Here is a 12,070-nt window from a genome sequence, read left to right as displayed (position 1 = left end):
GTCTATATAGCCCCGGCTTTTAATCAAAATAGTTTGAGTCTTTTGCTACTTAGCGTACTCTTTGCTGTCAGTTTTTGGTAAACAGACTATCATATGTAGGTATTTTTTTCTATTTCTGTGTTACTTAGACTTTCTATTAAAAATTCTGGCTGAAGTTTAGCAAATTACTTTTCACTATTTATTTATGTGATTGTGGGACTTTCTCCCTCATTTTGGTGATATAATGGACTATGATGACAGATTTTCGAATATCTGACTAGCGCCAGTGCTGAAACAAGCCATATTTGGTCATAGTCTAACTTGTTTGTATGTGATTTGAAAGTAAAAATTAAAAGGTGACTTTTAACTGGAAATTATGTTCCAGCTTCTTCAGCAGCACCTGACTCTTTCCGTTTCTTCCCCATCAGTGACAAGGGAGGACTCTGCCCTCCCTGTTGGGCAGAGACCACCCTCACTGCAGAGTCAAGAACATCACGATGCGGCCACCTTCCCAGCATAACCAGTTCCTCATTCCGAAAGGAGGAAGGTATTTTCTCCCACTTAGTGGGATGTCTTTTCATTTTGTGCATGGTTTCCTTTGCCTCGTGGAAGCTTTTTAGTCTAACGTAGTCCCATTTGTTTCTTCTTTCTTTTGTCTCCCTTCCCTGAGTAGACATGGTATTCAAAAAGATACTGTTAAGACTGATGTCAAAGAGTGTACTGCTTTTGTTTTCTTCTAACGTTTTTATGGTTTCATGCCTTACATTCAAGTCTTTAATCCACTTTGGGTTGAGTTTTGTGTTTGGTGTAAGATAATGGTCTACTTTCACTCTTTGGTACATGGCTGTCCAGTTTTCCCAACACCATTTTCAGAAGAGACTTTCCTTTCTCCGTTGAATGTTTTCAGCTCCACTGTTGACCACTGTCTATCCAAAGATGTGTGGTTTTATTTCCGGGCTTTCAGTTCTGCTCCATTGACCTGTGTGTCTGACACTGTACCACTGCCATGCTGTTTTGATTACTGTAGCTTTGTAGTATATTTCCAAGTCAGGGACCGTGATACCTCCAGCTTTGCTCTTTTTCCTCAGGATTACTTTGATTATTTGGGGTCTTTTGTTGTTCCATATAAATTCTAGGATTCTTTGTTCTAGATCTTGAAGAATGTCATTGGGATTCTGATTGGGATTGCACTCAATGTGAAGATTGCTTTTAGGTCATATGGACATTTTAACTATCCTTAGTCTTCCAATTGAGGAGCATAAAATGTCTTTCTGTTTCTTTAAGTCTTCTTTGATTTCTTTTAATAATTCCTTACATTTTTCAGTGTATAGGTCTTTCACCTCCTTGGTTAAATTAATTCCTAGGTATGTTATTCCTTTGGTTGAGACTGTAAATGGGATTCTATTCTTCATTTCTCATTCTGCTAGTTCATTACTAATGCCCAGAAATGCAACTGATTTCTGTATCTTGCTTTTGTATTTTGACTGTGCAACTTTGCTGTACTCTTCGATTATTTCTTATAGTTTTTCTGGGATTATTTAGGGTTTTCTATATATACAATTGTGTGAACAGACATTTGTTCAGAGAAGATATACAGGTGCCCGAGAGCCACATGAAAACATGTTCAACATCACTAATTATTAGGGAAGTGCAAATCAACACTGCAATGAGATATCAATTCACACACATCAGAATGGCTATAATTAACAAGACAAGAAATAACAAATCTTGTTATTTGTTGAGAGGATGTGGAGAAAAGAGAACCCTCATACACTGCTAGTGGGAATGCAAACTCATGAAGCTACTATGGAAAACAGGATGAAGATTTCTCAAAAGATTAGAAATAGAAATACCATATGATCCAGCTATCCTGCTACTGGGTAGCAATCCAAAGATCAAGAAACCAACAACAGAAAGAAATGTATGCACCCCTGTATTCATTGCAGCATTATTCCCAACAGCCAAGATATGGAAGTAACCCAAATACCCATCAGCGGAAGAATGAATAAAGAAGATGTTGTACGTATATACAATAGAACACTACCCTCCCATAAAAATAGAGAATTTGTGCCATTTATAACAGCATGGATGGACATTGAGGGTATTATGCTAAGCAAAATAAGCCAGACAGAGAGAGATGAACACCATATGATTCACTCATATGTGGAAGATAAACAGAACACATGGAGAAGGAGAAGAGATTAGTGGTTACCAGAGGGGAAGGGGGTGTGGGAAGGGCCAAAGAGATAAAGTGACACAAATGCACAGTGATGGATACAAACTAGACTATTGCTGGGGAACATGACTCAGTCTGTACAGAAACTAATTCCTGATGATAAACACCTGAACTTTACACAATGTTATGAGCCAATATGACTCATTAAAATAATTAAACTTTTTTTAAAAATTAAGAAGATTAATGGGTGGAACAAACAAAAGGTAAATAAACCAAGAGCCCCTTCTCTAAACTTAGGTCAGGCAGTTCTTGTAAAAATGCTTAGGAGGACCAAGTTAACTACAATTTCCATGTGCCACAAACACTTTTTTCTAGTGTTTCAATACAAATAAAAATGGCTAATTAGTTCAATTCTACCTGGTAAATCCTAGGAATAAAGTAAGGAGCAGCAAAGCGCATGTAGAACATGTAAATTAAAGTAAAGAAAAATTTATTTCCTCTTTATTGCACAGGTACCAATTTAAGCAATGTTAGATGGCAGGCATTATATATGGGCAAATATTCATTGAAATATATAGTATTTTCCAAACACTCTAAAAAGTAAAATATCTCCTAAATAAAGAAAGAGGTCAGGGAAATAAAAGATCATTCTCAGCAGAAGTAAAACACTATCACCTAGAACTAATTTGGGAGTATCCACATTAGAAACAGGAATGAGGAAGATAAAAGAAAACTTAGGACGATACTAACAGGAGTCCCAGATAAAGCATCTTCGTGCTGCGTACCTGACTCACACTCAGTCCACCCAGGGCTTGTGAGGACAAAGGCACAGGCTAAAAAACCGGCAGCCTCTCCATTTCCTATGGCAAAGAAGACACGAAGTCCATGGATAAGTGAGGGAGGCGACTATAGACAAAACCTGGCGTGTCTGTAATATTCTTTACATTGACTACGCTTCTGAAAGTTCAGTCCAACCCATGTGAAGAATCAGAGCTCTTAAATAGAAACACGTGCTGCATAAACCCTGCATCACCTGGACCAGGCAGACAGCTTTTGGGGCCTACCCCCCCTGCCCATCTCCTTGCCAATCAATTGTGCATAAAGCCTTTCTTCTTTCAAAGACCAGTGTGCCACAGTGTCAGCTTCTGTGCACAATGGATGGTGAGCCCTTGATCGGTAACTCTTTGCCTTACAAAACTTCAATAATATTATCTCACTTTGCTGGGTGAATTTGTCACGGACTAATTGCCCCAAGGAACTCAAGGGCGGGTTTGGAAGCATTTAACTATTTTCACAAATTATTTTTTCCCTTTGTTATGTTAAGGACATGCAATCACCAACCACCCTGAACCAGCTGAAGCCTCACCAGAAGAGCTAGCTTCTGACCTCTGCCTTATTTTGAATGCTGGGATCTCTCCAGGAGGAGGTTAGGCCTCATTGATACAGAAGCATGTGTTCCAACTGAGCCTGAGCAAGCGAATACCCACCCCTCCCTTTTGAATATTCATCTCCCATCTGAAATAGATGTCCCTGCTTTCCTTTGTTCCCAGACGCCATGACTTTGGAAATGATTCCACATGGCCTCCTGTTTGCTGCAAATATACTTTGTGAGACAACTACTTCCGGTGGAGAGTCTGATCTAACTCGCCAGGAGGGAACTCACTTTGGTTTCAGTAACAGATTGCCAATGTTGTTGCTAATTTTTCTATTTGGTTGTTTCTCTTTTTCTTACTCTTTAGGTACATCGCAGGGATTGACTCTTTTGGTGTCATTTGTTTCAAATATTCTTTCTCAATTTATCATGCGTATTCTGACTTTACTCACAGTTTTATGATATTTTGACATTCTTTAAAACTATTTTGCATTGGGGCCGGCCTGGTGGTGCAGCGATTAAGTTCGCACGTTCTGCTTCAGTGGTCCTGGGTTCACCGGTTTGGATCCCGGGTGTGGACAAGGCACTGCTTGGCAAGCCATGCTGTGGTGGGCGTCCCACACATAAAGTAGAGGAAGATGGGCACGGATGTTAGCTCAGGGCTAGTCTTCCTAAAAGAAAAAAAAATTTTGTATTATCCATTATGTCTATCTATCTGTGGCTTCTGGGTTTCCTGTCTTTCTTTAAATCATTTCCCCTTAGCCATACTTATATCCCAAACTTTCTTCTAAAATTTATTTTTTGTCTTTGCTGATTATACTGTGTAATACATGTCTGATCAATATCTGATTTAATTCCTTGTGCAAACTCCATTTTGAATACCAGAAATCTTGTGTTTTGTTTGATGTTTGTTGTTTTTTAAATTATCATAACACCCAACCACCATTGCCAAAGTCAGTGATTATTGTTCCAGAAAGTGCTGATGTCTCCTTTATTATGGTTATCTATATGCATGCCTCTTTCCTCTACTGGAATGTAAGCCCCTTGAGGATGGTTTCTTGCCATTTATTTTAATGTCCCTGTAGTGGTCCTGAGCTTGTTTGCCCTCAGGCCCATTTCTCCTCTCTCTCAGACCCAGACTGAGAGAAGCTGCTGTAAGAGGGCTGATGTCTGCGGCCTGCATCTCCTCTGCTTCCCTATCATCTGCCTCCAGCTGGGTTCAATTAATAGGAGGCACTAGGAGGAGACTGAAGAGTGGGAGGAAGGGAGAAGCCAGGGCATGCCTCCTCCTTCTCTGAGGCATCCAGCATCTCTGGAGACAGCTAACTCTCCTCCATGATCCCAGTTCCGTAACCCTGGCCACCAAGCTCCTATATGATCACCACCTCCCTTTGTACCCTCGGATGGTAGTGGCTTCCTGGTGTTGCTAATCTCTGGTAAGCATCACTGTCCTCTCTTTGGCTTCTCAGCTTTCCCATCGTCTAAGTAAACCAGTTCCCTGCTTGAAATTTCCTATATTGATTCAGCCCTGATACACTCTCCAACAGTATTTAATCTTATGCCCTGATCAGAGGAAAATCTCAAATAAATATTTTTTTAGTGATGAGTATCATGATGGCCTTCCACACCTTAGCACAATTACTGGGAACTGCTCATTCTTAGCTATTCAATACCATAATGCAATAGCATTAGCCAAGCATTGTTAATTATCAGGCAACCATCACCTCCAAAACTACAGCATCCGGTTTCCCCATCACCACAGCAATGGTGCTATCCTCATTAACAGATTCTGTACGTTCTGGATTCAGTTCAGAATTTCTCTGTCCTTCATTGCCATTCAACATCATCTTTTCACCTAGGATTCTACTAAATGGATTGGTTATTAAAATCTTTTTTCTTTGGGCCTCCATGGTCTCTACTACCCAAACCGAACCGTCAATATTTATTAAGTGACTGAGTGAGTATCTATTGAGAGCCCAATATCTACCAAGCACTCTGCAAAGCAGAAGCTAGAAGATCACCAAGATATAGCCTTTCTGGGATCTTAATAAGTTGGCAATTATAATGCAATACACACTCTGTATAATCACTTCCCCTTAAGTAAGGGCAGGATTTGAGAATACGGTGGGATAGTTACTCCCTTGACTGGGTTACATTTTATGTCAAAGGTAGTGGGTAATCACGCCCGTGATTATGTAATGTTGCATAAGACGATGTTCTTAGCAGACTGAGAGGAGACATTCTCCTGCTGGTCTTGAAGAAGCAAATTGCCATGTTGTAGAGAGGGCCATTGGCAAGGACCTGGGTTGAGAGTGGGCCCCAGCCAGCAGCTATTAAGAAAACAGCCACAAGAAAATAAATTCTGCCAACAACCTAAGGGAGCTTGGAAGCTTAACTATCCCTAGTCGAACCTCCAGATGAGGACACAGATGGCCAAGATCTTGATCTTGGCTTTAGATCCTGAGCAGAGCATCCGGGACACTCGACCCACAGAAACTGTGAGAAAATAAATCCTGTTGTTTCAAGCTGCTATGTTTCTTACACAGCAATAGACAAAGAAAACAAATAACCTCTGACAGGGGTTGACAGAGGATATTATTAGTACACACAGAGAAAGACCTAACCCAGCCTATGGTCAGAGATGACTTTCTAAGAAAGGCCTAAAGCTGAGACCTGAACACTCTGCCTGTGTTAATCAAGGCAGCAGGAGGGGAGGGGGGAGAGGAGGGATAGAGAGATACTCCAGATAGAAAATCCCACAAGAGTGTGTGTGTGTTCATGTGTGTGTGTGTGTGTGTGTGAGAGAGAGAGAAAGGAGAGAGAGAGAAACACAGATGACAAACTCCTCCTCTTTAGATCTCTAGTAGTGTGCTAATTTCCGCTGGCTTTAAGCCATACTTAAACCATATCCTTTAGGATGAAGGCTTCTCCTCCGTCCAACCACTCTCACTTCACCCTATATTTTAGCCAACAACTTCCACTTGTATTAGGAAAGATCTGTTTTTCTTACTTTGCAACTTCTATCCCAGAAATTTTGCCATAAATGTCCTAGCTACAGACAGCAGCTTCTTTGACTCACAAGAGGTCTTCGCCATCTGTTTCTCACAATAACTGTTCCATCATCTCCCGGACACTGCCCTAAGGTACATCCTTTTGGTCTCTACCCAGAATCCCACCCCTCACCCACAACAGCGCATTTGTATAATGACTATGTGCGCGCCTGTTCATGGTATCCTGGCTAGCTTGTCTCCTCCTTTGCCTCTCGAGGGCTTGGACCACGTCCATTTTACATTCTGTCTCATTTTAGTGTCTATCATATCATAAACACCTGCTGACTGGCTGCTCCATTTTCTTACAAGCAAGGCTTAGTGACATCTGAGCTATTCAAAGCACAAAGAAACCTCTCTCACTCCCAGCCCCCAGACCACCTTTCAGATCTTCTCTCCTCATGGGATATTGTGGGGTTTGGAGAGATGGACAATGGGCTAGAAATTTCATTTTTCTCTTTGTTCAAATGTATGCATAGCTAAGTTTTTTGAGTGTGTATTAGGTGTCCGGCATTGTGTAAAGCTCTTTACATGGATTATCTCATCCCATGCTGCAGACATATGTGGTAATATATTCCCCATTATACAGATGAGGAAACTAAAGCTTAGAGAGATGCAGGGAGTAGCAGAGCAGGGACACCAGCCCCAGTGCTGTGTGTCCAGGGCCCAGGTTCTCAATCACTACAGCACGGTGGCTTTCAGGTCCAACCTGGGTCTTACTCCATCCAGGAAGTCCCCCTTGACCATAGATGCAACCAATGTTGGGCCTGGGAAGCTGTCTCCTCCTTGGGGGGTTTTACACTCTGGCACAGAGCTGGCATGTGAGTTGAGACTGCTTCAATTTAATGACATTCTGCCACCACCAACTTTGTGATCTTAATCCCTCAGCCTAAATTACTTCACCTGTAAAATGGGGATAATAACAACTACCTCATAGGGTAGCCACAAGAATTGAATAAGATAATGCACATAAAGTATTTATTCCCAGCATTAGCAGCTAGTAAGCACTCAAGAAAAATGTGATTACTATTATTCTGATCCTCAAGGAGGTAAAGCAGGTGCATACACTTAGGATAATGCACTTCCTACTAGTGAAAGAGAAAAACTGCTGGGCACTAAGACGATAAACATCAGATATGTTGAAAGTTGAAATGTCTCTTTAAAACATTATTTTCACAATACTTTTTTTTTTTTTGGTGAGGTAGATTGGCCCTGAGCTAACATCTGTTGCCAATCTTCTTCTTTTTGCTCGAGGAAGACTGTCCCTGAGCTACCATGTGTGCTAGTCTTCCTCTATTTAGTATGTGGGATGCTGCCAAAGATGGCTTGATGAGCAGTGTGTAGGTCCATGCCTGGGATCCGAACCTGTAAAGCTCAGCTGCCAAAGCGGAGCATGCAGACTTACACACTAAGCCACCAGGCCAGCGCCTCATGGTACCGTTCAAATTATGTATAATAAGCAGAAGGAGAGGGACTGGAAATGAGTGTTTTTACCTTTGTGATTTTTTTTTCCAACTTTTAAAAATTTTATTGAGGTCATAATAGTTTATAACGTTGTGAAATTTCAGTTTTATATTATTGTTTGTCAGTCACCATATATATGTACCCCTTTCCCCTTACGCCCACCCCCAACGCCCTTCCTCTCTGGTAACCACTAATCAGTTCTCTTTGTCCATGTGTTTATCTTCCACATATGAATGAAGTCACATGGCATTTGTCTTTCTGTCTGAGTTATTTTGCTTAACATAACACCCTCAAGGTCCATCCATGTTGTTGTAAATGGGACCATTTTGTCTTTTTTTATGGCTGAGTAGTATTGAATTGTATATTTATATACACACACACCCCACATCTTCTTTATACATTCATCAGTTGATGGGTACTTGGGTTGCTTCCATATCTTGGCTATTGTGAATAATGCTGCAATGAACATAGGGGTGCACAAGTCTCTTTGAATTGTTGATTTCAAGTTCTTTGGATAAATACCCAGGAGTGGGATAGCTGGGTCATGTAGTATTTCTATTTTTAATTTTTTGAGAAATCTCCGTACTGTTTTCCTTAGTGGCTGCACCAGTTTGCATTCCCATCAGCAGTGTATGAGAGTTCCCTTTTCTCCACAGCCTTTCCAACATTTGTTACTTTTTTGTCTTGGTAATTATAGCCTTTCTAATAGGTGTAAGGTGATATCTCATTCTAGTTTTGATTTGTGTTTCCCTGATTAGTGTTGTTGAACATCTTTTCATGGGCCTGTTGGCCATCCATATATCTTCCTTAGAGCAATATCTATTCATATCCTCTGCCCATTTTTAGATCAGGTTGTTTGCTTTCTTGTTGTTGAGTTGTATGAGTACTTTATATATTTTGGAGATTAACCCCCTGTCAGATATATGATTTGCAAGTATTTTACGCCAGTTGGTAGGTTGCCTTTTCGTTTTGCTCCTTGCAGAAGCTCTTTAGTCTGATGAAGTCCCATTTGTTTATTTTTGCTTTTGTTTCCCTTGCTCAGGTAGACACGGGATTTGAAAAGATCCCTCTAAAACCAATGTCAAAGAGCGTACTCCCTGTATTTTCTTCTAGGATTTGTATGGTTTCACATCTTACCTTCAAGTCTTTGATCCATTTTGATGGATCCATTGTTAATTTTTGTGTATGGTGAAAGATAATGGTCTGCTTTCACTGTTTTGAATGTGGCTGTGCAGTTTTCCCAAAACAATTTGTTGAAGAGACTTTCCTTCCTCCATTGTATGTTCTTGGGTCCTTTGTTGAAGGTTAGCTGTGCGTAGATTGCATTGTTTTATTTCTGGGCTTTCAAATCTGTTCCATTGATCTGTGTGTCTGTTTTTGTATTAGTACCATGCTGTTTTGATTACCATAGCTTTGTAGTGTATTTTGAAGTCAGGGATTGTGATGCCTCCAGTTTTGTTCTTTTTTCTTGGGATTACTTTTAGCTACATGGGATCTTTTGTTACCCCATATGAATTTTAGGATTCTTTGTTCTATTTCTGTGAAGAATGTCATTGGGATCAGATTGAGATTGCATTACATTGTAGATTGTTTTAGGTAATATGGACATTTTAACTATCTTTATTCTTCCAACCCATGTGCATCGAATATCTTTCCATTTCTTTATGTCATCAGTGATTTCTTTCAATAATGTCTTACAGTTTTCATTGCACAGGTCTTTCACCTTCTTGGTTAAATTTATTCCTAGACATTTTATTCTTTTGGTTGAAATTGTAAATGGGATTCTCTTCTTGAGTTCTCTTTCTGTTAGCTCATTATTAAAGTATAGAAATGCAGCTGATTTTTATAAGTTGATTTTGTATCCTTCAACTTTGCTGCAGTTGTTGATCATTTCTATTAGTTTTCTGACAAATTCTTTAGGGTTTTTCTATGTATAAAATCATATCATCTGCAAATAGTGAGGGTTTCACTTCTTCCTTGCCGATTCCTTTTATTTCTTTTTCTTGCCTAATTGCTCTGGCCAAAACCTCCAGTATTATGTTGAATATGAGTGGTGAGAGTGGGCACCCTTGTCTTGTTCCTGTTCTCAGAGGGATGGCCCCTTTGAGTATGACGTTGGCTGTGGGTTTATCATACATGGCCTTTATTACATTGAGCGACTTTCCTTCTATACCCATTTTATACAGAGTTTTTGTCATAAATGGATGTTCGATCTTGTCAAATGCTTTCTCTGTATCTGTTGACATGATCATGTGGTTTTCATTCTTCGTTTTGTTAATGTGTGTATCACATCGATTGATTTTGCAGATGTTGAACCATCCCTGCATTCGTGGTATAAAGCCCACTTGATCACAGTGTATGATCCTGTTGATATATTTCTGTATGCAAGTTGGCAATATTTTGTTGAGGGTTTTTGCATCTATGTTCATCAGCAATATTGGCCTGTAATTTTCCTTCTTTGTGTTGTCCTTGTCTGGCTTTGTGATCAGGGTGATGCTGGCCTTATAGAATCTGTTAGGAAGTGTTCCGTCTTCTTCAATTTTTTGGAATACTTTCAGAAGGATAAGTATTAAATCTTCTTTGAATGCTTGTTAGAATTCTCCAGAGCAGCCTTCTTGTCTTGGGCTTTTGTTTTTTGGGAGGTTTTTGATTACTGTTTCAATCTCTTTACTTGTGATTGGTCTATTCAGGTTCTCTATTTCTTCTTGATTCAGTTTTGGGAGATTGTATGAGTCTAAGAATTTATCTATTTCTTCTAGATTGTCCAATTTGTTGGCGTGTAGTTTTTCATAGTATGATCTTATAATCCTTTCTATTTCTGTGGTATCTGTTGTAATTTCTCCTCTTTCATTTCTAATTTTATTTATTTGAGCCTTCTCTCTTTTCTTCTTATTGAGCCTGGCTAAGGGTTTGTCAATTTTATTTATCTCCTACGTGAACCAGCTCTTTGTTTCATTGATCCTTTCTACTGGTTCTTTTTTTTCAATTTCATTTATTTCTGCTCTAATTATTATTTCTGCTCTTCTGCTGACTTTCAGCTTTGCTTGTTCTTCTTTTTCTAATTCCATTAAGTGTAGCTTAAGATTGCACACTTGAGATTTTTCTTATTTGTTTAGGTGGGCCTCTATTGATATGAATTTCCCTCTTAGGACCACTTTTGCTGTATCCCATCTGAGTTCCTATGGTATATTTTCATTTTCATTTGTCTCCAGATATTTTTCGATTTCTGCACTAATTTCTGGAGTGATCCATTGGTTGTTCAGTAGCATGTTGTTTAGTCTCCACATATTTGTCATTTTCCCAGCTTTTTTCTTCTGGTTGATTTTTAGCTTCATAGCATTATGGTCAGAAAAGATGCATGATATGATTTCAATCTTCCTAAATTTATTAACGCTTGCCTTGTTTCCCAACATATGGTCTATCCTTGAGAATGTTCTATGTGCACTTGAGAAGAATGTGTATTCTGCTGGTTTTGGATGGAGTGTTCTGTATATATCTATTAAGTCCAACTGGTCTAGTTTTTTTATTTAATTCCACTTTTTCCTTGTTGATTTTCTGTCTGGGTGATCTATCTATTGATGTAAGTGGGGAGTTAAAGTCCCCTACTATTATTGTATTGCTGTTAATATCTCCCTTTAGGTCTATTAATAGTTGCTTTATGTACTTTGGTGCCCGTGTTACATGCATATATATTTATAAGTGTTATGCCCTCTTGGTGGAGTGTCCCTTTTATCATTATACACTGCACCTTTTTGTCTCTCATTGCCTTTTATATCTTGAAGTCTACTTTGTCAGAAATAAATATGGCAACACTTACTTTCTTTTGTTTGCCATTAGCTTGGAGTATCATCTTCCATCCCTTCACTCTGAGCCTGTGTTTGTCTTTAGAGCTGAGGTGTGTTTCCTGGAGGCAGCATATTTTCGGCCCTTGTTTTTTCATCCATCTAGCTACTCTGTGTTTTGAGTGGAGAATTCAATCCATTTACATTTAGAGTGATTAGTGATATATGACTGCTTAATGCTGCCATTGTA

The sequence above is a fragment of the Equus caballus genome, chromosome 16 (genome assembly GCF_041296265.1).
Source record: "Equus caballus isolate H_3958 breed thoroughbred chromosome 16, TB-T2T, whole genome shotgun sequence".
In the NCBI taxonomy this organism is placed as follows: Eukaryota; Metazoa; Chordata; class Mammalia; order Perissodactyla; family Equidae; genus Equus; species Equus caballus.
This window is presented reverse-complemented; position numbering follows the sequence as displayed.